This window comes from Bubalus kerabau, chromosome 1 (genome assembly GCF_029407905.1).
Source record: "Bubalus kerabau isolate K-KA32 ecotype Philippines breed swamp buffalo chromosome 1, PCC_UOA_SB_1v2, whole genome shotgun sequence".
NCBI lineage: Eukaryota > Metazoa > Chordata > Mammalia > Artiodactyla > Bovidae > Bubalus > Bubalus kerabau.
Genome location: NC_073624.1, coordinates 68527239 through 68552577, shown reverse-complemented (window position 1 = coordinate 68552577; position 25339 = coordinate 68527239). Strand labels below are relative to the sequence as shown.

Sequence of the window (25339 nt, the reverse complement as noted above, 5' to 3'; positions counted from 1 at the left end):
TCCAACCTGCCTAAAGCTTTCAATTCAGCTTTGTGATGCTCAATTGAGAAAGACACAAACTCATTTGTATTTTGGCTCTTGGTCATGGCATTTTCAGTAGATCAGTAATGAAAATAGTTGGCATTGGACTTATTTATCACCCTGTATAGTCAGGATAAAAGTGTTTACTGAATACACAGGTGCCCTGTGTTACAAGCAGCCCTGGTGGCTTCACTATGACCCTTTTACTCACAACATAGGAGGGGCTCCCTCTCTAGAGGACCCTCTGTCAACATACATATTTCAAGATCAACCCTGCCAGTGACAGATTCCGTGGATCAAGAATTTAACTTTATTTTTTAAAGTCTTTGAATATCAAAAATGAAAATGCTCAAACTGAAAGAGATTGAGAGAAGAGAACAGTGAATGGAAATTCAGAGAGAGAGAGTATGAAATTCAGAGTCAGACAGTAAGAGAGTGAGAGAGAAAAATTAAATGATCATAGCCACAGGAGTGTCAGAGCACAAGAGGAGAAGAAAGAAGAAAAAGAAGAGGAGGAGGGATGAGAGATGGAGTGAAGGAGCTGAGAAGCTTATACTAAAACACAAATGAAGTCATATAGAGCCAATACTTTTTTTTTTTTCTTTTTTTCTGCTTGGCAACACTCTTCCAACTACAGCTTACCTTCGCTTTTGTTTCTGGCAGATTTTGACGTATTATAACTTATGTAGTCTTTATGGCACCTATATGAGGAAGGTAGATACTATTATGATTGCCATTTTTATAGATGGGAACACAGATGCAGAAATAATAAGCAACTGGATGAAATACACACTGGTGTTTCTCTTTCCCTTACAGGTAATAAGTAATCACATTTGATCACCCTCAGAAGGTTTTATCCTATTGAAGGACCCAATGCTCACACCAGTGAATACTCACTGTAACTCACTGTAACTACCGCTACCAGTGTCTGTTCCCCCTCCCAGCCCCGCCTCCACAGGGGATCTCCTGATACTATCAGGTAGGTCTGGCCCAGTCTCTGGTGAGTTCAATGCTTTTTTCCGTGGTCCTGGTGTGCTTAAGACCCTGTGTGTGCCTTCCACGAGTGGAGTTTCTCCCAGTCCTGTGGATTTCCTGCTGGCCTTCAGAGCCAGATTCTTTGGATCTCCTCCTCCTGTTGCCAGGCCCCCAGGCTGGGGAGCCTGATGTGGGGCTTAGAACTTGGACTCCTGAGTGAGAACTTCTGTGGTACAATTATTAATATTTCGTTTGTGAGTTGCTTACATAAGCATGTATGAGGTTTGATTTTATTGTGATTTAGCCCTTCTTGCAGTCTCCTCGTGGCTTCTATTTGTCTTTGGATGTGGAGTGTCTTTTTTGGTAGGTTCTAGCATTTTTTGGTTGATGGTTGTTCAGCAGTTAGTTGTGATTTTGGTGTTTCCATAGGAACAGGTCAGCTCACATCCTTCTATTCTGCCATTTTCTTAAAAGATTTTTAAAATACTGAATTTCTAAGAAATATTTATAAACTTAATATTTTTCTTATTTTAGGCCAACCTCATTTTCTCCTCATCCTTCCAGTAGCCACTATGTGTCACTAAATTAAGCATTCCTTATACCTACCATTTGGAGAAGGCAATGGCACCCCACTCCAGTACTCTTGCCTGGAAAATCTCATGGATGGAGGAGCTTGGTGGGCTGCAGTCCATGGAGTCGCTACGAGTCGGACACGACTGAATGACTTCACTTTCACTTTTCACTTTCCTGCATTGGAGAAGGAAATGGCAACCCACTCCAGTGTTCTTGCCTGGAGAATCCCAGGGATGGTGGAGCCTGTTGGGCTGTTGTCTATGCGGTCGCACAGAGTCGGACACGACTGAAGTGACTTAGCAGCAGCAGCATACCTACCATTAGCAGTGAATATTCAACTGAAAAACATCGCCAAAAAATGTTTCAAATTTGAAAACTAAAGTATTTTGGAACATAACATTTGAGAAGAATATTTTCAATGCTTTTTTATTATGTAGCATTTCAATAGTATCTAGAATGTGAAATGAGTTTTGTAATTTTTGAAAATTTCCACAATAATGTTGTGAAGAAAGTAAGTGGTATCCACTGGGTGATTGCAGTCAGTGACCAACAGAATATTTTAAACCACATTTTATGTATAATAATTTCAAATTGGTTATTATTAAAAGATAAATTGCAGTGTATGTGCTAAGCCCTCAACTAAGAGTGTATGGCCAACTTGAGATTATATTGTTATGACTGGTGTGTAGATGTTTAGGATAAACAATCTCACCATAGGAAAATAGAATAAGCTGGACTCTTAAGCTTTAGCACAGCGCAAATTTCTTTGAGTGTAGCTTTAGGTCTGTGATACTGAAATAATCTTACAAAGTTTATTTGTAAAGTATATATTATATATATTTGACCTGGTAAAACTATGACTAGTTAACAGTGAAAGGGGAAGAGAGCAAGAAGGAAGAAGAAAAGGAGAAAAATGGAGAAGACTCATTTTTAGGTTACAGAGCATTTTTAAGATATTGCCACATAAAAATCCTATGAAATGGATATTATTATTATTATTTTATAGATATGGAAACTGAGGCCCAGTTTTTAAGTGAGTTACCTCATATCTTACATGTGTAATTGGAATCATATGAAATTGGTATTGTAGCACAAATATTATTTTCAATATCTCTTAAGATACTGTGCACTTAAGACACTTAAGAGACTTAAGTGTCTGTGCATGTGTGTATTTGCTAAATCAATTCACATCAATGAATAATCATTTTGCCATATGCTCCCAAGTAAAATAAAGTCTACTTCCAAGAGCTCATGCTTTATAACTATTTTATAAATTTAGAAAGTTTAACTAGAAACCTTTCTCTTGGGCTGTATTTGAATGATTTATGATAATATCCTTAGCAAAAAGACGCATCATTATTGTGATTAATCTCGTCTGGTGACAGTACCATTGCAAAACTAAATCATCATGCTAGAAAGAAACAAAATCAGTAACTCCTTTTATGAGATTTGGTGATGCCAAGTATTGCAAAATTCACATTAAATTACCTCCATATGGCATTAAACACTGTTCATTGCCTGCTGGAGACTTCAGTCTAAAAGTCAGTGATTTTTTCATTTCTATTGCATGCATGTGTTTAGACCTGTCATCAACTTGAGATAAAACTGACATTTGAGGGGAAACAATTGCTATTAATGCTGTTTTTGGAATCATTCTTTGCTTATGATTTTCAGGTGTGCAAGTCTTGTCCTATTTGGAAGACATATTTTTTCAGTAAACATAGTCTCATAATATTCTCCATAACTCCTCATCCTAGATGAGATAGTGTTGCCAAGTTTTGAGTCTCCTATTTCCATTCCTAACCTATTACATACCAATAAACTTGGTTTTATAGCATCATTTAATTTACTCTGATTTAAAACTGAAGTTGGAGTTCCATGAAACATTTAATGCTTCTGTTTCAAGAGGACCAAAAACTATCTTGTTTCAAATAAACAGTTTTAGTGTCCCCATCTTTATCTGTTCTGCCCCATGGGTATTATTCCTTCCTCTCCATAACATGATCCCCACATCTTTGTTATCCGCATAACATGAAGTATAGTTGTTTGTATGCTCGCCATCCTCATTGGAAGTAAGCTCGTTGATACTGGGAACTTGTCTCATGTATCACTGACATCTCAAAACCTGGCTAGACATTTCTACTCAGTAAATAACTATCAAATGAACAGTAATATTTATAATGGTTCATGGCTAAAGTGTATATGCTTACTTTGCTATGCACTTTACTTATATTACCTTAGTTAATTCTTGTAGAAAGTCATGAAATAAATACTATCATTATCCTCATTTCAGAAATGAGGAAATGGGGGCTTTCCTGGTGGCTCAGTGGTAAAGAATCCACCTGCCAATGCAGGAGACATGGATTTGATCCCTGATCTGGGATGATGCCTTGGGGCAACTAAGCCTGTGTGCCATAACTACTGAGCCTGTGTTCTAGAGCTTGGGAAACTCAACCTCGGAAGCTCATACACCCTAGAGCCTGTGCTCTGTAACAAGAGAAACCACTGCAATGAGAAACCCGAACACTGCAACTAGAGAGTAACCCCTACGCACCGCAACTAGAGAAAACCCAAGCAGCAATGAAGACCATCACAGTCAAAAATAACTGAATAAATAAATAGAAATGAGGAAACTGAAACAGCTAAGAAAGATTACGTCACACAATCTGTTACAGAATGGTTATAGTGATGAAGCAGCAATTCAATCCGAAGCATCCTGACTCCAGAGTCAATGCCTTCAAGCACTGTTCCACAACCCTGTTTTGCTTAACAGGTCTTTGGCATCAAAGAATTGATGATTTTTAATTACCAAGACTGTTTTATGACTTTTATCAATTACATCTGATATAGAATTACATTGCCATTTAATATGTTATACTTCTCATGGGTAATGGTTAATTTTATGTGTCATTTTGACTGGGCCAAGGGATGCCCATATAACTGGTAAGACATTATTTCTGGGTGTGTCTGTGAGGATGATTCTAGAAGAGATTAGCATTGTATTGTGCTGTGCTGTGCTTAGTCACTCAGTCATGTCTGACTCTGCAATCCTATGGACTGTAGCCTGCCATGCTCCAGTCTATGTAATTCTCTAGGCAAGAACACTAGAGTGGATTGTCATGCCCTCCTCCAGGGAATTTTCCCAACCCAGGGACTAAACCCAGGTTTCCTGCATTCCAGGCGAATTCTTTACCATCCGAGCCACCAGGGAAGCCCTGTATTAGTGGACTAAATAAAGATGATCCACCTTCACTAATGTGGGCAGGCATCCTCACACTGTTGAGGGCTTGAATAGAACAGAGAGGCAACAAAATGGTGAATTTTCCCTCTTTTTTTGACTTGGGACCACCTTCTCCAGCTCTTCGACTTCAGAGTTCCTGGTTCTCAAACTTTCATATTCAGTGATTTGCCCCAGCAGCCCCATGGTTCTCAGGATTTCAGCCTCAGACTGGGAATTACAGTTTCAGTTCTCCCAGTTCTTGGGCCTTTGGGCACAGACTGAATTATACCACAGGCTGTCCTAGCTCTCCAGCTTGCCTATGGCATTTTGTGGGACTTCTTGGACTCCATAAACCATGTAAGTCCATTCCCATAATAAATCTTTTGTGCATGTGTGTGTGCTGAGTTGCTTCAGTTGTGTCCAACTCTTTGCAGTCCTCTGGACTGAGCCTGCTGGGCTCCTCTGTCCCTGGGATTTCCCAGGCAAGAATAGAGTGGGTTGGCGTGTCCCCCTCCAGGGGATCTTCCTGACCCAGGGATCAAACCCACATCTCTTATGTCTCCTAAATTGGCAGGCAGGTTCTTTATCACTGGTGTCACCTGGGAAGCCCAAATCGTCTCTTATACATATCTATGTATATCCTATTGGTTCCATTTCTCTGGAGAACTCTGAATAATATATCATGACTTCTGTGTTTGTTTCCACTTCAGTCAATAAGAACCCTACATTATTCTGTTTTAGAGATGAGTTGACTGATTAAGATATTCCAAAACTGCAGATAATCCAAAATGCTTTTATATCTGACATGCTGGGGTTTTTTTGTTGTTATTCAGAATTGATTTTCTGAAAACATTTTTTAGACTTTGTTTGATGTATATAGGGACTGGATCTTTCTTACCAATGAATCCTTGGCAACTAGCACAGTACTTAAACTGTAAGTGCTCAGAAAATTTTAAGTTTCATGACTAACTTACTTTTGATATTATATTGTTTTTCTCTAACAATAAGGCAAAATAAGTAGTTTGGAAAATACACTGAGACCATAAAAGATTTGTAACAAATAATAAGAGTCAAGTTGGACTAGTGTGTGATCACCAAAAGAGATAAAACAATAGTTCTTTTTTCTAGCCTTTCTTACTTCAGATTCGAGATGGTCAAGTAGTTTATGCTGGATCATAAATAGAGACTATAAAATTAGAAGTCAAAGATACGATGAACTCTGCCTTGTAGAGGGTAAATTTGGTGTTAGGAGAAGGTGAAAGCTTATTATCCAAAACCCTGTTTAGCTCAAAGCTTTGAGAAGTACCTTGCTAATTAACTCAGCTCTTCAAAATATGTGTCAATAAATGCTAATCAGATCAACATGTACTAACACCCAAATTGAATGAGAAGTATTTTGGAAATGGCACTGCACTTTCTTAGATCTTGAGGCCCTTTCCCATATGGACAGCTGGCTATAAAGCATCCACTGATCCAAAGGGTAGTTGTAACATTGGAACCAGGAGGGGAACAGGCATTAAATTCATGCTGAGATATAAGACTCAATGTTTTGGAAGACTGCCTGGTCTAATTTTTACCAACTCCAGAGTAGTTTTAAAAATAACAGGAAACTTTCTAAGTGCAAAAGAAAGAGTAAAAATAAGAGAATTTTGGAGTTAAACAATGCCAGTGGTCTCTGAGTTGACTTAGGCTTAGCTCCCTAATTCAAAATAATGATCACAGAAACCTCAGAAGAATTAGAGATCAGAGAGTGGAGATCACATGCATATTTCTGAACCAATTACCAGTTTAGCATCTGGTCAGAAGTAAGAGTTTAGCAGATGGAAAGAGGAAAGTACATCTTAATATGAGGAAAACAGTGTACACAAAAGCAGGGAGATCTCTTTACTATTACCCATTAGGTACCCTCATGAATCACTTCATGATAATAAATCAAGATTTTCCCTATCACCATTAGGTACCATATCCTCATGAATTGCTTCATGATAAAAAATCAAGACTTGCCTCCTCAGATAACAGACAAGAGCAAGTTTTGCCATAATATCAGAGTATAGTTTCCTCATTCTTATACCTTTTTCAGAATCTTCCTAAAACTGCATATCAATTATCAAATTAGTTGAAACATGGTTTGATCAGGCTAATAGATGGAATACAATTCAAAACACAGTCTCGTTAATTTCATTGCCATGGAATTAAACCAGCCTGATCCTACGTTCATCTCTGAAGGATGATATTTGATCAGTTTCAAGGGAAAATTTTGTATAGTTGGAAAATATGTTCAAATTTGCAAAAAAAAGTGCTAATATTTATTCTTGTGATAAAGATGGAAGAAAACATCCCAGTTGAAATATATAAAAATGAATTTCCAAGGAAATTTCAGGAAGATTAAAAATAAAGTTAATTTTAGAATAAATGGAAAAAATTAGCAGAAATGTTTTCTGAGGGAATCAAGTCATACGGATTTATAAAAGAAAGATATGCTACAGGGTAAAGGTACACAGTGTGAAAATGTCATTTTATATTGCATGAAAATCCTTTGCTTTCACATGAAGTTGTTCCCTAAATGCTCAAATACTCTACTGCCAGCTGGCCTTTTAAAGAGGGCCCATTATTTTCTTGTTGAAGAGGCAGGTTGTTCTTTTGATGAGTATATATCTTGAGGCCATTTTGCTGACAGTCTATTTGAGGGACTGTCCACTGTCTTCTAAGGAAAAAGAGAAAACTGGGGACTGGATTTAGTTTAAAAAATACTAAGACATCCTTATTTCAAATGACAGTTGAGTAATGGAAAATGATAAATTGAAACCTGTTAGCAATAGTTCTATCTTCATTTAGTATTACTATGGCCTTCTACAACCTGTTTAAATTTCACATTTATTTACCAGAAAAATGGACAAGTCTAGTATCATGAGCAAGTTTCAAGGCGTATAGCTCTCCTTTCTACATGCTACATAATCTTGGACATATTCCTCCATAATCTCTTCTATAAATTGGGAATAATAGAGGTACCAACTTCATAAAGTTGTTTTCAAGACTAAATGAAATGATTGAGCATTTAACAGAAACTTGGCATATCTTGACTTTTGATGCAAAGAAATATATGAAAACAATAGAATGGGAAATACTAAAGATCTCTTCAAGAAAATTAGAGATACCAAGGGAACATTTCATGCAAAGATGAGCACAATAAAGGACAGAAATGGTATGGACCTAACAGAAGCAGAAGATATTAAGAAGAGGTGGCAAGAATACACAAAAGAACTGTACAAAACAGAACTTCATGACCCAGATAACCATGATGGTTGATCACTCACCTAGAGTCAGACATCCTGGAATGCGAAATCAAGTGGGCCTTAGGAAACATCAACACAAATAAAGCTAGTGGACGTGATGGAATTCCAGTTGAGCTATTTCAAATCCTAAAAGATGATGCTGTGAAAGTGCTGCACTCAATATGCCAGCAAACCTGAAAAACGCAGCAGTGGCCACAGGACTGGAAAAGGTCAGTTTTCATTTCAATCCCAAAGAAAAGCAATGCCAAAGAATGCTCAAATTACCACACAATTGCACTCATCTCACACACTATCAAAGTAATGCTCAAAATTATCCAAGCCAGGCTTCAACAGTACATGAACCGTGAACTTCCAGATGTTCAAGCTGGATTTAGAAAAGCCAGAGGAACCAGAGGAATCAGAGATCAAATTGCCAACATCCGCTGGATCATCAAAAATCAAGAGAGTTTCAGAAAAACATCTCAGTTCAGTTCAGTTCAGTCGCTCAGTCGTGTCTGACTCTTTGCAACCCCATGAATCGCAGCACGCCAGGCCTCCCTGTCCATCACCAAGTCCCAGAGTTCACTCAGACTCACGTCCATTGAGTCAGTGATGCCATCCAGCCATCTCATCCTCTGTCGTCCCCTTCTCCTCCTGCCCCCAATCCCTCCCAGCATCAGAGTCTTTTCCAATGAGTCAACTCTTTGCATGAGGTGGCCAAAGTACTGGAGTCTCAGCTTTAGCATCATTCCTTCCAAAGAAATCCCAGGGCTGATCTCCTTCAGAATGGACTGGTTGGATCTCCTTGCAGTCCAAGGGACTCTCAAGAGTCTTTTCCAACACCACAGTTCAAAAGCATCAATTCTTTGGCGCTCAGCCTTCTTCACAGTCCAACTCTCACATCCATACATGACTACTGGAAAAACCATAGCCTTGACTAGACGAACCTTTGTTGGCAAAGTAATGTCTCTGCTTTTGAATATGCTATCTAGGTTGGTCATAACTTTTCTTCCAAGGAGTACGTGTCTTTTAATTTCATGGCTTCAGTCACCATCTGCAGTGATTTTGGAGCCCCCCAAAATAAAGTCTGACACTGTTTCCACTGTTTCCCCATCTACTTCTGCTTTATTGACTACACCAAAGCCTTTGACTGTATGGATCACAAAAAACTGGAAAATTCTTCGAGAGATGGGAATACCAGACCACCTGGTCTGCCTTCTGAGAAATCTGTATGCAGGTCAAGAAGCAACAGTTAGAACTGGACATGGAACAGACTGGTTCCAAACCAGGAAAGGAATATATCAAGGCTGTATATTGTCACCCTGCTTATTTAACTTATATGCAGAATACATCAGGCAAAATGCCAGGTTGGATGAAGCACAAGCTGGAATCAAGATTGCTGGAAGAAATATTAAGAACCTCAGATATGCAGATGATACCACCCTTATGGCAGCAAGCAGAGAACTAAAGAGCCTCTTGATCAAAGTGAAAGAGGAGAGGGAAAGGGTTGGCTTGAAACTCAAAATTCAGAAAACTAAGATCATGCCATCTGGCCCCATCACTTCATGGCAAATAGATAGGGAAACAATGGAAATGGTGAGAGACTTTATTTTGGGGGGTTCCAAAATCACTGCAAATGGTGACTGCAGCCATGAAATTAAAAGATGCTTACTCCTTAGAAGAAAATTTATGACCAACCTAGACAGCATATTAAAAAGCAGAGACATTAGTTTGCCAGCAAAGGCATGTTTGTTCCATCTAGTCAAAGCTTTGGCTTTTCCAGTGGTCATGTATGGATGTGAGAGATGGACAATAAAAAAAGCTGAGCGCTAAAGAATTGATGCTTTTGAACTGTGGTGCTGGAAAAGACTCTTGTGAGTCCCTTGGACAGCAAGGAGATCCAACCAGTCCATCCTAAAGGAAATCAGTCCTGAATATTCACCTGATGCTGAAGCTGAAACTCCAATACTTTGGCCACCTGATACAGGGAAGTGACTCCTTAGAAAAGACACTGATGCTGGGAAAGATTAAGGTGGGAGGAGAAGGGGACGACAGAGGGTGAAATGGTTGGATGGCATCACTGATGTGATGGACATGAGTTTGAGTAAGTTCTGGGAGTTGGTGATGGACAGGGAAGCCTGACATGTTGCCATCCACAGGGTCAAAAAGAATTGTACAAGACTGAGCAACTGAACTGAACTGACTGGCACATCTTAATCACTTAATAGATATTTCACACTATACTGTAATAACAGTGTACTTTTCTTTATGAATAACTTACTCGCAAAATTGTAAGATATTTGGAAAATATTTGACATTTAAATTATATATTTTTTGTTTTTCAAATCTATGTGTTGTAAAGAAAATTGCATTATTTCACAAATTCTTTCCTATACATTTATTGTAAAAGATAAATACTGATCTTAAACATGTTAATAAGTTTGCTAAGTGAATAGGACACAATGATAACAAGAAAGAACAAAATGGGTTGGAAATGAGTATTATTGAACCCAAATTGAAAGAAGGATTTATTAGTGCATTTATGTTTAGGCCATGTCAGTCATAAAATATTTTAAAGAGAAAAAGTGTAGCAAAGCCCTGTGAGAAAGTTGAATGATGGAGAACAAAGAAAATGTTTAGTTACTAATTCGAGAATGGAGATAAGGTCAAGACGGGAGCTAGAAGTCCAGGAAACGAAATGTTGTTTGACTTTGAAGAATCAAGTTTTGTCTAAAAGTACTAGAAATATGGGGACAATATTTCTAAGAACCCAACAACAACAACAACAACAAAAAACTTCAAATTTTCATGTTTATGACAATGTCTCTGAAAGAAATAAAAGTTTAGGTGCTATTATACCTGGAAGTAAAGATGAAACTTGAAGATAAAAGAGCAAACTTGCAAATTAGTAAAATCAGAGAATAACTCTTTAGTTGACTCATTCATATATAGATGAATGCATATATTTTATTTACTATGGTCTTATGAATGAAATGGACTTCTCTGGTGCCTTAGGTGGTTAAGTATCTGCCTGCAATGTGGGACACCTGGGTTCAATCTTTGGGTCAGGAAGATCCCATCTAGAAGGGAATGACTACACACTCCAGTATTCTTGCCTGGAGAATTCCATGGACAGAGGAGCCTGATGGGCTACAGTCCATGGGATTGCAAAGAGTCAGACATGACTGTGTGGCTAACAGTTTCACTATGAATGAAATGCAAGTTTTAGAATTGAAAAGACACATATAATCTAATTCAACATATAATGCTTGAGTCCTATTCTAAAAGAGGCACGTTAAATAAGGACAAGCTGAAACACTGAAATTGGTGACTTAAAAATGTGCGGATTCTCTGAATATAAACAAAACTTCCTGTCTTGTCCAGTAGGTGGCAGTCACCTGTCTGAAAACTAGAATCTTCCAGGGATCTCAGTAGTGCCAGTCTCCGCTTAATAAACTCTTCGTCAAGAGAGTCTTCCTATTCAATGAGGTTAAAGATTCCCATGATATACTTTCGTCTTTTGTTTCTCTATATTTCAGCACCGTAAAATTCAGGTAAGATTGTGGTGAGAGACGATAATCTTGCCTGCTGCTGCTGCTAAGTCGCTTCAGTCGTGTCCGACTCTGTGCGACCCCATAGACGGCAGCCCACCAGGCTCCACCGTCCCTGGGGTTCTCCAGGCAAGAACACTGGAGTGGGTTGCCATTTCCTTCTCCAATGCGTGAAAGTGAAAAGTGAAAGGGAAGTCGCTCAGTCGCGACCCCATGGATTGCAGCCCACCAGGCTCCTCCATCCATGGGATTTTCCAGGCAAGAGTACTGGAGTGGGGTGCCATTGCCTTCTCTTCCCCTATTCACAGGCCACTTAGTGGCCATTCATTTTTAAAAAATATTGTATTGGTCATTTTCCAAATGCAAGACAGTTCGTTTGGTGCTGGGATAGAAAGATAGACTAACAAAGTTATAACACCCAAGAAATTGGAAGGAAATTTTAGTCTAACTCAATATCCAATGATTGAATGATGTCTAAAAAGAGATTTTAAATAAAAGCAAGCTACCATAAATATTTTGTTGGGGGAAAAATGAGTCAATGATTTTAATAACTGTAAAAATCATATAATTGAAATATGAACAAAGGATTATGCTAGGACAAAACCAGGGAAGAATCTAAATCCACCTCAGAGAGTAGGGGAAGGTTTTTCACAAGAGATAATGCTAAATCACTTCAGTCATGTCCAATTCTTTGTGACCCCATAGACTGCAGTTCACCAGGCTCCTCTGTCCGTGGGATTTTCCAGGCAAGAATACTGGAGTGGGTTGCCATTTTCTACTCTAGGAGATCTTCCCCATCCAGAGATTGAACCTGTGTCTCTAATGTCTCCTTCAATGGCAGGTGAGTTCTTTAATTGGGAAAGTGGGTTCTTTACCTGGGAAGCCCACAGGAGATAATATTTGAGTTAAATCTGAATTGCTCAACATTAAGTTCTGGAATGAATTGGTTGAAGGAAAAGAGAAAAATCTTCTAAGAAGCAGGTAAAGTAATTGCAAAGACACAGCACCAGTGAGAATTTGATGGTGCCTGCTATAGTCTTACAGAGATCCACTCAGCTAGGAGCTATCTACCAGGTGACTGGAAAGAGGTCTGGACTTGGGAGGGATTAAAGCTTAAGTTCTGGGAAAGCCCAGGCTATCATAGAGTGATAAGGAGCTCAGCAAGTGCTAAGGATGAAACCATAGTAAACACTAGTTTTTTAAGAGGTATAATCCTGACCAAGCCAAAAAAGAGATAAACATTTGAGAGGCTAGAAGAATTATAAGACAAATGTGTTTCTATAGGCAAGGGAGAAAAAAAGCTTCAAGAAGGAAATGGTACCTAAAGAAGATAAGATCTGCAGAACAGTCACAAGAGTAAAGCAAAAACATATCTGTTTTGTTTTAAAAACCACAAAAATGATGTGAATAGATAATGAAAAACCAAACCATATTATAGTTGGTTGAGAAAAAAATCTAAAGTGAAGAAGCAAGCATGAATTATTCTCTTTTTATTAATATTTATTTATTTGGCTGCCATGGGTCTTAGTTGAAGCATGCAAACTCAGTTGCTGCATATGGACTCCTAGTTGCAGCTCCCTGGCCAGGAATCAAACCTGGGCCCCCTGCACTGGGAGCATAGTGTATTAGCCACTGGACCACCAGGGAAGTGTTAGTAGCTCAGTAGTGTCTGGCTCTGCAACCCCATGAACTGTAGCCCGCAAGGTTCCTCTGTTAATGGAATTCTCCAGGCAAGAATACTGGAGTGGGTTGCCATTTCCTCCTCCAGGAGATCTTCCTGACCCAGGGATAGATCCTGGGTCTCCTGCATTGGCAGGTCTATTCTTTACTATCTGAGTCACCAAGGAAGTCCTGAATTATTCCTGTCAGAAGTGACAAAGACTCTCTCTAAACTCTTGCATGGCTTCCGGAAGTTTAGAGTCTTATCTCTAACATGACTCTATCTCTTTCAAAATGCCTGCCTGCCTGGGAAAGCTCAAAGCTGCCAAATGAATGTTCTATTTGTTACAATCAACCCCTGAAGATAGGGGCCCTGTCCCCCAGTCTCTGTGGGAGGGTGGAAGCCTAACTTTGATAAGTGTTAGTGGAGGTTCTATCCAGCACAGTAAGACAAAAAAAATAAATAAGTCTATAGTGATCAAAAAGGAAGAAGCAAAACTATTTTTTAAAGATGTCTGGAAAAGTATACTTTTCTTTAAAAAAAATCCAAAACTGTATATTAATAAGGTAATTTACAATGTTACTAGATATAAGGCCAATGTAAAAACTCAAATGTATTTTAGATACTAGACATAAATCATTTGAAAATTCAACTTAAAAACAATATTCATAAGACATCAAAACATCAAATGTCCAGGAATGACTTTAACAAAATATGTGTATGACCTCAACTAGAAAACTACATGTTATTGCTAAGGGAAACAAAAGAAGACCTAAATAAATGGGAAAAGTATCATATTCATATGTGAAGAGACTCAATGGCTTTAAAATCCCAGCTTTCTCCAGCTTGATATATATTCATTGCAATAGTGTGAGACTGAAATATAGATTCTAAAATTTATACAGAAATCAAAGGACCTAGAATATCCAAGGAAATCTTGAAGAACAGCAATGTTGGAAGATTTCCATTACTAGATATCACAAATTATTAGAAAGCTAAAGAAGTAAAGGCAGGGTGGTATTGATTCAAAGATAAACAAATGCACTAATAAAACAAGAGTAGAGTTTCCAGAACCAGACCAAGTTTACATGTTCACTCAATAAAAAACTGGGACAGTAAGGTAACTCAGGAGCATAATGCTCATTTTTCCAATAAATGGTCTTTTGATACTTATAATAGATATCTACATTCAAAACTAAATCATGATCTCTACTTCATAATACATAATATACATTTTAAAAGATACAGACTTAGATGAGAAGGGTAAAATAATATAGCTTCTAGATACATCTTTATGATCAGAAGTAGATCAAAATTGATTAAATGAGACATAAAAGCACTATCTATACAAGTTTTGTAAGCTGAACTTCATTTAAAATAAGAATCTTCTATTTCTAAAAAGAGGAAATTTAAAACATATTAATGCAGCCTACATAGTGAGAGAAGATATTCCTAATATGTATATCTGACTCAAACTTAATTTCAAATTACATTAAAAACTATTATAAGAATCACACTGATAATTCAGATTTTTTTTAATGAGCAAAAAACTTGAACAGGCACTTCATTAAAAAGGATGCAGATAGCCAAAATGTATATAAAAAGAAATTCAACATAAAAATTCATCAAGGAAATGCAAATTAAAACCACAATGAAATACCATTATATTTCACCTGAATGGGTAAAATGAATTGTAAAAACCAAGAGATGACAAGCATGTGGAATGGTAAAACAATTAGAAGTTCCATATAGTGCTGGTAGGATTAAAAGTGTCAAATACACTAAAAATTTTTTAGTCATATGCACCAAAGACACACACACACACAACATATCTATATCTATAGGCCTATATCTATACCTTTGAAGATTTTATTCCATTCTGTGTAGATCTGCAAAAGAAATGAGTGAATGTATTCACCCGAAGACTGTATTAGAATGTTCATGACAACATTACTTGTAAGCCCCATGCTGAAACCTCACACTTAAAACAACAGTAGTCTTAATGAATAGTAGGCTAGATAAATAAATAGCAAAGTACCCATTCAATGCAGTTAAGTAAACCAATGAAAAAGAATGGGCTACTCCTACACAACCTAAACATGATTGATTTACACAGATATAAGCTAAGCAAAAGAAGGCAGGTGTAAGAGTATATATTATTATGTTGAAATTAAATTATGGAATTAAGGAGAAAGCAAAAACAACCTATAATAACAGAGATCAGAATATCAGTTACCTTTGGGCTATTATATATGCTGACTAGGGCAAGAGAAAGCCTGCTGGAGTGCTGGAAATGTTGATTTCATGGATATGTATATGTGTATCTATTACGTGTATACGGTATGCCTATATGTTTTATATATGTAATATGTTGAGTTGCTGCTGCTGCTGCTAAGTCGCTTCAGTTGTGTCCGACTCTGTGCGACCCCATAGACGGCAGCCCACAAGGCTCCCCCGTCCCTGGGATTCTCCAGGCAAGTGTACTGGAGTGGGGGTGTCATTTCCTTCTCCAATGCATAAAAGTGAAAAGTGAAAGTGAAGCCACTCAGTCATGTCTGACTCTTAGTGACCCCATGGACTGCAGCCTACCAGGCTCTCCATTCATGGGATTTTCCTGGCAAGAGTACTGGAGTGGGTTGCCATTGCCTTCTCCGAATATGTTGAGTACATGGATATAAATATCAAATTGTACATATGATCAAGTTGATGCCTTACTGTATGTCCTACCCCAATAAAAAGACAAATGAAAAGAAAGTAGAGGAGATGGGGAATAATGAGAACAAAGGCCCTGTATATGGCTGAATGGATGGGATTAAAACACAGGTGAAAGATTTTCTTTATAAAGGAGGAATTAATGCTACCACTTTCTCTGAGATTTGAGGGAAGGAGATAAACATAAATATGAACATTAATTTAGGAAGAAATTTGTTTTAAATGAAAAGGGAATGGAGATATAGGAATTCAGACTATTGATCAGAGAAATTCCACAGCACAGGATGTCAGTGGTATAGAATCAGAAGCCTCTGTTCTAGACTAGTCTTCATTATCATTGAAGCACAGAGGTCATGCCATGCCACAGCCTTCCCATCAGGTACTTTAAATTTTCATTTCATTTCATTTGTTCCTGACAAATGAAAACTGTGCCTCACTTCATTTCTACCTTCAACTTTATGTCTCTAAGATTTCAAGACTAGCCTAGAAAATGATACCCACATAGAACATCTCAAAAAATGGCTTCCCAGCATGAAAGCAATACCTCGCCTTGTCACTTTGGAATCTGATGTTTATCCTTTAATTTTTTCTAGTGCATTTCCCTCAGTATTATCAAGGGCTTCCCTTGTGGCTCAGCTGGTAAAGAATCCACCTGCAATGCAGGAGACCTGGGTTCAATCCTGGAGTTGGGAAGATTCATTGGAGAAGGAAAAGACTACCCACTCCAGTATTCTGGCCTGAAGAATTCCATGAACTGTATAGTCCATGGGGTAGCAAAGTGTCAGAGACGACTCAGTGACTTTCACTTTCATTATCAAGATAAAGTTAGGTTATTATCAAGATAAGGCTATATCATCAAATAGCCATTTACTGCATCCACAGCAAAAGAAAAGCATCAGTTTATTTCCTCTTCAAATTATGGGGCTTTCCAGGTGACTCAGATAGTAAAGCATCTGCCTGCAGTGCAGGAGACCTGGGTTCGATCCCCAGGTCTCCTGCATTCGAGCCTTATGTCAAATGATGGACATTAAGAAAGCCAAGAATTTCCGAAACAATTATTGCTTTTCTCAGATTTAGACGATGGAATAGCAGGCCACCCAACTAGTCATGCTGCAAATCCACCTGAACTGGCTCCATGAAAGGTCAGGAGCCATCTCTGAGAGGAATACCATTGAGGAACACAGCCTTAGCTTTTCAGAGGAGACAAATAGCCCCTTTTCCCAGAGAATGCTTTATGCTAAGCTGCTAAGTCACTTCAGTCATGTCCGACTCTGTGCGACCCCATAGATGGCAGCCCACCAGGCTCCCCCGTCCCTGGGATTCTCCAGGCAAGAACACTGGAGTGGGTTGCCATTTCCTTCTCCAATGCATGAAAGTGAAAAGTGAAAGTGAAGTCGCTCAGTTGTGTCTGACTCTTAGCGACCCCATGGACTGCAGCCTACCAGGCTCCTCCATCCATGGGATTTTCCAGGCAAGAGTACTGGAGTGGGGTGCCATTGCCTTCTCCGAATGCTTTATAGAAAGTATTTAAAGATAAATCAACCTTAATTGCTCCTACATGTTTTTGATCTCTAATCCATGATGCCTTGCCAAAATCTAGAAACAGGAGATAGAATTATTCACATCACCCAAATCTACCCCAGATATGAAAATTTTTTTTCTTATATTTAGGAACACAGAGTTAAGGTTTGACTTACATCTCCTCACCTAGGAGCAGGGTCATTTTCTGGATCTGAACTAACAGATGCAGACAGGCGAGAACCTCTCTTTGCGTCTAAGGGGTTTAGGGTCAACATTACATAATGACCTGCTTATACAGGTTGCAGGGGTATTCCTTCTATCTTAAAATTAGTCCAGTTTCTAGTCAGTAAGTTTGATTGCTTCTGGCGGTGATGATAATATATTCCTTGATCACTCTCCCCAACCCAACAGTGCAGCAGAGGTTCATGTTCCCTCTAACTTTTGCTGCTCGATTTGATCTTCTAGTTCCATCTGAAGCTATTAAGGAAGTTATTTCTGAAAGCTCCTAGAGTAAGCAATGGGAAGTCTTCCTGGGAAACCATGATTCAGAGGCCTGGAGACAGTTGGGTGGTACCAATACCCTTCAAAAGCCTTGATCAGATTGAAGCGACAATGGTTGTCTGCCCTACTAGCTGCCAGGAAATAAATCTGTAGGAAATATTGTTACTGGAGAATAACTGAGTTTTACTCATCTGTATAGAATTCGAAACTCAACCTCTCACATTTCAGAAAAATAGAGCTTAACACTAAAACTGCCTCAGTATGCTTTGTGCTAAAAACTCCACAAGGCACTACAAGGCAAAAGGAGTAAGACTACAGATATGCTCAAAGGGGATGACCTATAGGTTAAATAAAATAGCCAGGAGTAGTGACTGCACAAAGTCTGCAATAGCATCAGACAACAAAGAAGCCTATTGAAGGATGCCCTGGGCTTTTATTTTTACAATAGCTCCCTGTATCGATATAGCTCTCTACAGATTATAGAACCCTTCAAACACATTATAACCACCACCTCACCTCCATCCTCCAAAATCCTATAGCAGGAAAACCAAGGAGAAGAGTGAAAAGGAAACCTAACTGTGGCTGCACATGTCTTATTTCTGGAAAGGCATTTTGAAATTTCTGTCAGTCTCATTTTGTGCTAAAAGGTGAGGAGAGTTGCTCCAAGTTTCTTGAAATAGCATAAGTTCTTAGTTATGATTACCTTGGTTCCTTGATTAACTATATTTATAAACACCTAATTCAAATCTTCTTAACTTTATCACTAATGACATTTGGATTGACATAATTCTTTGTTGTGGAGGGTGTCCTGTGCATTGTGGATATTTGGCAGCACCTCTATTCTCTGCCAGTTGTTGTTGTTTAGTCACTAAGTCATATCTGACTCTTTTGCATCTCCATGGACTGCAGTCCTCCAGGCTCCTCTGTCCAAGGGATTTCCCAGGTCAGAATACTGGAGTGGGTTGTCATATCCTTCTCTAGGGGATTTTCCCAACCCAGGGACTGAACCCACATCTCCTGCATTGCAGGCAGATTCTTTACCACTGAGCCACCTGGGAAGACTGTTCTCTACCAATAGCTGCTTTGATTCAAGTGAATTCCTATACAAAATAATTCATGTTATGTATGAAAAACTTGAAAGAACCGTTACTTAACAAATCTGCTTCCCACATATTAAACAATAATTTTGACTCTTTGGGGCATCAACTAAACAGATAAGTTGCAACGTTTGTTGCTCCAATGATTCTCTTTGTTAAATTTTGGAGAATGTATTGTAACATTTACATTCATATTTCTCTATATTTTGGAGTTCATCCTAATACAAGATCTTTTTAACACGTCAGATTTGGGTCCCTCATTCTTTCAACCCTCTCTTTCCTGTAACTGACTCAGAAGATATCACATCTGGCTCTAGTTACATTATACAGAACTCTTGCTGAATCTTTTGATTCATTTGTTTTCTTTTCCTTTTTGTGAAAACAGAAACTGCATTTGCATAATACCTTACAAACTAATGATAAAAGACAGGTGTTCTTTCCTCAAATCAATATATTTCAAGAGATAACCTTAAGAAATTTAAATGATCTCAACTGGAAAAAGAAACTCAAAGATAAGTGAGAGTAAAAGTTTCCAGAATTTTTAAAAAATTCTTTTAATTAACAAAACAATTTTGGCCATGCCACATGACATGCAGGTTCTTAGTTCCCCCACTGGTGATCAAATCGCCACCCTCTACCACTGTAGGGAGCACGCAGTCTTAACCAGTGGATTGCCAGAGAAATCTGAAATAAAATATTTGAGAATTTAAAAAGGAATCAAAGAAAATTAGGTGTACATAAATGTTAATTAAGCTAATTTTAAATAGGGAGAGCTATTTTCAATTTTAGGGCACTATCTGAACTTGGAAGAAAAATAAGATATCAACTTGACCCTAACAGGAATTTGGTGAAATAGATGAAATCATCTGGATCTCATAAGGTTCCAACAATTCAGAAATAATCAGAGATTCCAAACTGAGAGAAACTGAAATCTAGTCAAGAATTAGGCTAATTGAGAATGAAATGGGAAATTGAAAAGTGTTTTCGATGTTCCTATCTGATAAAACCTAAGAGGCATGGGAGTCAAATGAACACTGAAAGTAACTGTCTTGAATAAAGCAGATGTCTGATGTATTAAAGAGTAGAATTCATCTTTCAGCTTGAAACCACATATCTTATTCATTTACAGGGGATTTACAGTCCTGTTGCCCTGGTTTTCAGGTGCACTTGAGGAAAACACCCTATGAAGTGTCCAGTTTGTTCTCTGCAAATTTTATCTTCCTTTAACTGCAAAGTCCTTGTAGTCTTTAAGCCAATTTATATTAATTAGAGATTTATACTCTGCAAACAATAATTTCATTGCTGTTCAGTCAGTGCAAAGTTTGGGACTTTCTAGAAGCATGAAAGAGAGAAAAGCAGCTGACCAGGATTCTGGTTTGGAAAATGATATATCCTAAGCAGGAAATGATTTTGCCTTAATCATTTAGGACTTCCCTGGTGGCTCAGACAGTAAAGCATCTGCCCATAATGTGGGAGACCCGGGTTCAATCCCTGGGTCAGGGAGATCTGGAGAAGGAAATGGCAACCCACTCCAGTTTTCTTTCCTGGAAAATCCCATAGACAGAGGAGCCTGGTAGGCTACAATCCATGGGGTCGCAAAGAGTCAGACACCACTTCACTTCAAGCAGAAAATGATTTTGCCTTAATAATGAGGGCTTAATAACTCTGTTGCAAAACAGAAAAAAAAAAATGTAGGAGCCAGACTGGGTTAATGTACTATTTTATTTTTCAATTTACTTACAAGATAACTGTAACAGTTAGCCTGTATCCACCACTGTTGTGGGCACTTTATGAGTGTTAATTTATTTCTGTTTTGAAACAAGCCTATAATGTTCATACTAATAGTCACCATTTTCTGGGTAAAAAGTTACCGACCCAGGACCCTCTGTTGACTAAACGTTAAGACAGTTTTCAAACCCAGACATTCTGGCTCCCTCTATGTCCTTAAATACTATACCCTGCTGTCTGAATCATAAATAAGCACTTAACTGAAGCAGCTTCAAATCTGGTACCAGGAGCCAGGGGATGAGGACATCTGAAATGCTCAAACAACATGAGGGATCAAAACCTAGGAAATCAATTTTACTGTGAGAGCCAAGAGTGTGTGACCAGAACCTAAAAGGAGAAGAGAAGGACAAGAATCAGTAAGGACTAGAAAATGAAATAGCAGTGAAGTAATGGGAGCACAGTGGAATGACCAAGAAAGGATTTCCAAAATCTATACACCGTGTAATAAATCCTTGCCACTGTGTCATGGGTAAATTGGGCTAATTTAAAGGAACAAAGCAGGTCTTGAGAACCATCTCCCCCTGTGAATTTCTTACATTCTCTTTCCTCAGTCTTCTAAGGCACATTGAGGGCATAGGACAAGAGGAAAAACAGATGGAATGGACCAAATTAACTCATTTCCTCTAACATTTTAAATATTACTATTCTTTACATACTCTTCTCACGAGTAATTGCTTCCTTTTTAATTTTTTCTAGGAGAGTTCATTTGATAAAGGTAACTCTTGGCTCTGAGATACCAATATGTTCAGGATTAAAGTGAAATTGTTAGTCACTCAGTCATGTCAGACTCTTTGCAACCCCATAGACTATAGACCGCAAGTCTACAAGCAAGGCTCCTCTGTCTGTGGGATTTCCCAAGCAAGAATACTGGAGTGGATATCCATTCCCTTCTCCTGGAGATCTTCCCAACACAGGGACCAAGCCTGGGTCTCCTGCTTTGCGGGCAGATTCTTTTTTTTTTTTTTAATTTAAATTTATTTATTTTAATTAGAGGCTAATTACTTTACAATATTGTATTGGTTTTACCATACATCAACATGAATCTGCCACGGGTGTACAAGTGTTCCCAATCCTAAACCTAGATGTCCATCAGCAGATGAATGGATAAGAAAGCTGTGGTACGTATATACAATGGAGTATTACTCAGCCATTAAAAAGAATACATTTGATTCAGTTCTAATGAGGTGGATGAAACTGGAGCCGATTACACAGAATGAAGTAAGCCAGAAAGAAAAACACCAATACAGTATACTAATGCATATATATGGAATTTAGAAAGATGGTAATGATAATGCTGTATGCGGGCAGATTCTTTACCATCTGAGCCAAGTGAAAAACAAATCCAGATCCAGGTAACATGTTATTCTTAACACAAAGAAGGTCTAGGAAAGTGGATCTGAGACAGCCTGGGACCTGGGACCCAGCATTTGCACCTGGACAAATGTCTTCTCAAGCAATAAAATACAAAGAAACTATAAGGAACTAAAGATAACTGTATATATGCAAAGTTGGAGCAAATTATGGACAATAAGGCACAAAGAGATTAAAAAAAACCCAACTGCCACTTCTGAAGAGCTGGGAGCAAAAGAAACGTGTTGGGAGCCAAATCAGGGTACTGTGCCTGCCCCTGCACACACCACCACCAAAGGGGTGGGCAAACCACCTGAGCCACACGTCTGGCCTGACTCTTGGACCTATCCCTATCCTCACTGCATAAAAGGAACCAGCTCACCGCTCCTCTGGGGCAGCTAGTAAGCAAGGGAACCTGTAACTTTTTCTAGCTCCCTCCTACTATACCAGGAGGCCCAGCAAAGCCTTACCTGAGTTTCTTGTCTGGTCTTATCAATTTCTATTGATTAACGAGGCCAAGAGCCCTGGTTGGTAACAGATCTAAAATTCTGTCTTGTATCAATAACATATTATGTGAACACAAATACCATCATCAGGTAAATTATATTTGATATATAAACAGGCTGGGAGGCAGGTATCTAGGTCTGATTACACCATTCATTTTTTAAATATATAACATTAAAATAAAACCAATTAGGCAACTAACTTTCAGTAACAGTGGTGATTTGAAAATAATCTTTAATTGGTACCTCTCCTCCAGATTTTCCCTGAACGTGGGAAAGGTATATATAAATATCGAGACGTCTATTTTAGTTTGTGAGCCAGAAAAGCAAAAAGAACATGAAAGGAACTCCTGTAGTATCTGAAATGGACACAGGTAGTACCTCCTTGGCTAGAAGTTCAGAAATATGTGGTGAAAGTGGATCACAGACTAGGTTATTGTATATTTGGGAAACAATTTCACTTTACCCAATATCTTTGGGAAAGCTACAAATATAAGAGCAAAGATTTAAAAAAAAATTATGTTTACTCCATGCCTGACACACTTATGGAGCTGTTTGGCTTGGCTGGACCAAGTCGCTTCAGTTGTGTCCGACTCTGCGATCTTATGGACTATAACCCACGAGGCTCCTCTGTCCAGGGGAGTTTCCAGGCAAGAATACTGGAGTGGGTTGCCATGACCTTCTCCAGGGGATCTTCCCAACCCAGGGATCTAACCTGCCTCTCTTAAGTCTCCTGCATCATTCTTTACTATAGTCCTGCTGACCATTTAACTAAGAGAGGGAGTGTCACAGCTAGTTGCCCCCCAGCGAACTTACCAGGACCTCCTTCAGCAAAGACATGCTGCTCCATAGTAAGTAAGCCTCTAGAGGGAACAATTTCTCCTTCCATATTCTGTTCCCTATGACACCTTAATGTCCAAACTGGCAAAGTTAAATCACAGCAAATCAAAAAATTACCTTCTGTCTTTAACTGCACCTGATCTGGGATACGGAGAAGGCAATGACACCCCACTCCAGTACTCTTGTCTGGAAAATCCTATGGATGGAGGAGCCTGGTAGGCTGCAGTCCATGGGGTCGCTAAGAGTCCGACACGACTGAGCAACTTCACTTTCACTTTTCACTTTCATGCACCAGAGAAGGAAATGGCAACCCACTCCAGGGTTCTTGCCTGGAGCTTCCCAGGGACGGGGGAGCCTGGTGGGCTGCCATGGGGTCGCACAGAGTCAGACATGACTGAAGCGACTTAGCAGCCGTAGCAGCAGATCTGGGATACCAGAGAAGGCAATGGCAACCCATTCCAGTACTCTCGCCTGGAAAATCCCATGGACGGAGGAGCCTGGTAAGGCTGCAGTCAATGGGGTCACTAAGAGTTGGACACGGCTGAGCGACTTCACTTCACTTTTCCTTTCATGCATTGGAGAGGGAAATGGCAACCCACTCCAGTGTTCTTGCCTGGAGAATCTCAGGGATGGGGGAGCCTGTTGGGCTGCCGTCTATGGGGTCGCACAGAGTCGGACACTACTGAAGCGACTTAGCAGCAGTAGCAGCAGGTCTGGGATACTCTACTAGAAATACACAAAGTCTCTTTGAAGAACTAGTTCTAATACATAGTACTGCAAGAGCAAAGATCTGCCTCCATACAGATATACAAAGAGAACAATCAGTCGGTGAGGAATGCTTCAGTGGTTCAAGAGAATCAACCTGAAGAATGAGAAACAACCATCCTTCTTTGAAATGATGTTTATACAGTATAGAAGGTAGGATGTTAGAAAATCTTTCTTTTCAACAAGATACAAGACATTGCTGGAGGAAGACAAGCTCAAAGTGGGAAATTATGATATCAGGTTAAAAAATTGCACAGAAAGGGAAAACACGGTTGTAAAATTCTAAAAAGCAGTAAAAGCAGCAAGAATCAATGGGAATACTAAAGACAAGTGAAACAGTGAAATAGAAATTCTAATAGAGTTTTTGTTTTAACAACTCACAGACAAAAGGGAGGCAGCATGAGATTAACAATGAAGGAAAACGAGAGACGTGGAGGAAATACTGATTCTTTAATCTGTCAATCCATTAAACAAATATTTCTTGATCACCCACTATTGAAAGGCGCTGTTGCAAGCACAAGTGTCAGAATGGTGAGCAGGGCATGTTCTTGCCTCATAGGGGTTAAATTCTAGTAAGTGGTACTGACAATGATCAGCTAGCAAATACATGTATATAATGCATGGTTGTGTGTGGGTACTAAGTTGCTTCAGTCTTGTCTAACTTTTTGCGACCCTATGGACTGTAGCTCATCAGGCTCCTCTGTCCATGGGATTCTCCAGGCAGGAATACTGGAATGGTTTGCCATGTCCTCCTCCAGGGATCTTCCCAACCTGGGGATCGAACCCGTGTCTCTTATAGGCAGGTTCTTTACCACTAGCGCCACCTGGGAAGCCCCCATAATATAATGTCTGGTAGTGTCAAATGCTATGAAAACAACCAAAGCAAGGAAAGAGTATAGAGAATGATAATGGAGCTGCCAGTGAGGTCCTTTTGAGGTGACATTTGAGCAGATAATGCAATCATATAAGAGGGTTAGCAGGGTAAAGAGC

At 39.0% G+C, this 25339-nt stretch overlaps 1 long non-coding RNA gene across 1 annotated transcript in view; it reads left to right on the top strand.

Annotated features, from left to right (window-relative positions):
• Positions 1–21643, top strand: part of LOC129650500 (uncharacterized) — a 122379-nt gene extending 100736 nt beyond the window's left edge. The window contains exons 6-8 of the long non-coding RNA XR_008713799.1: positions 838–1000; positions 12318–12453; positions 21588–21643. This is a non-coding gene — a long non-coding RNA (uncharacterized LOC129650500). The remainder of the gene's footprint in view (positions 1–837; positions 1001–12317; positions 12454–21587) is intronic.
• The last annotated feature ends 3696 nt before the right edge of the window (positions 21644–25339 follow it).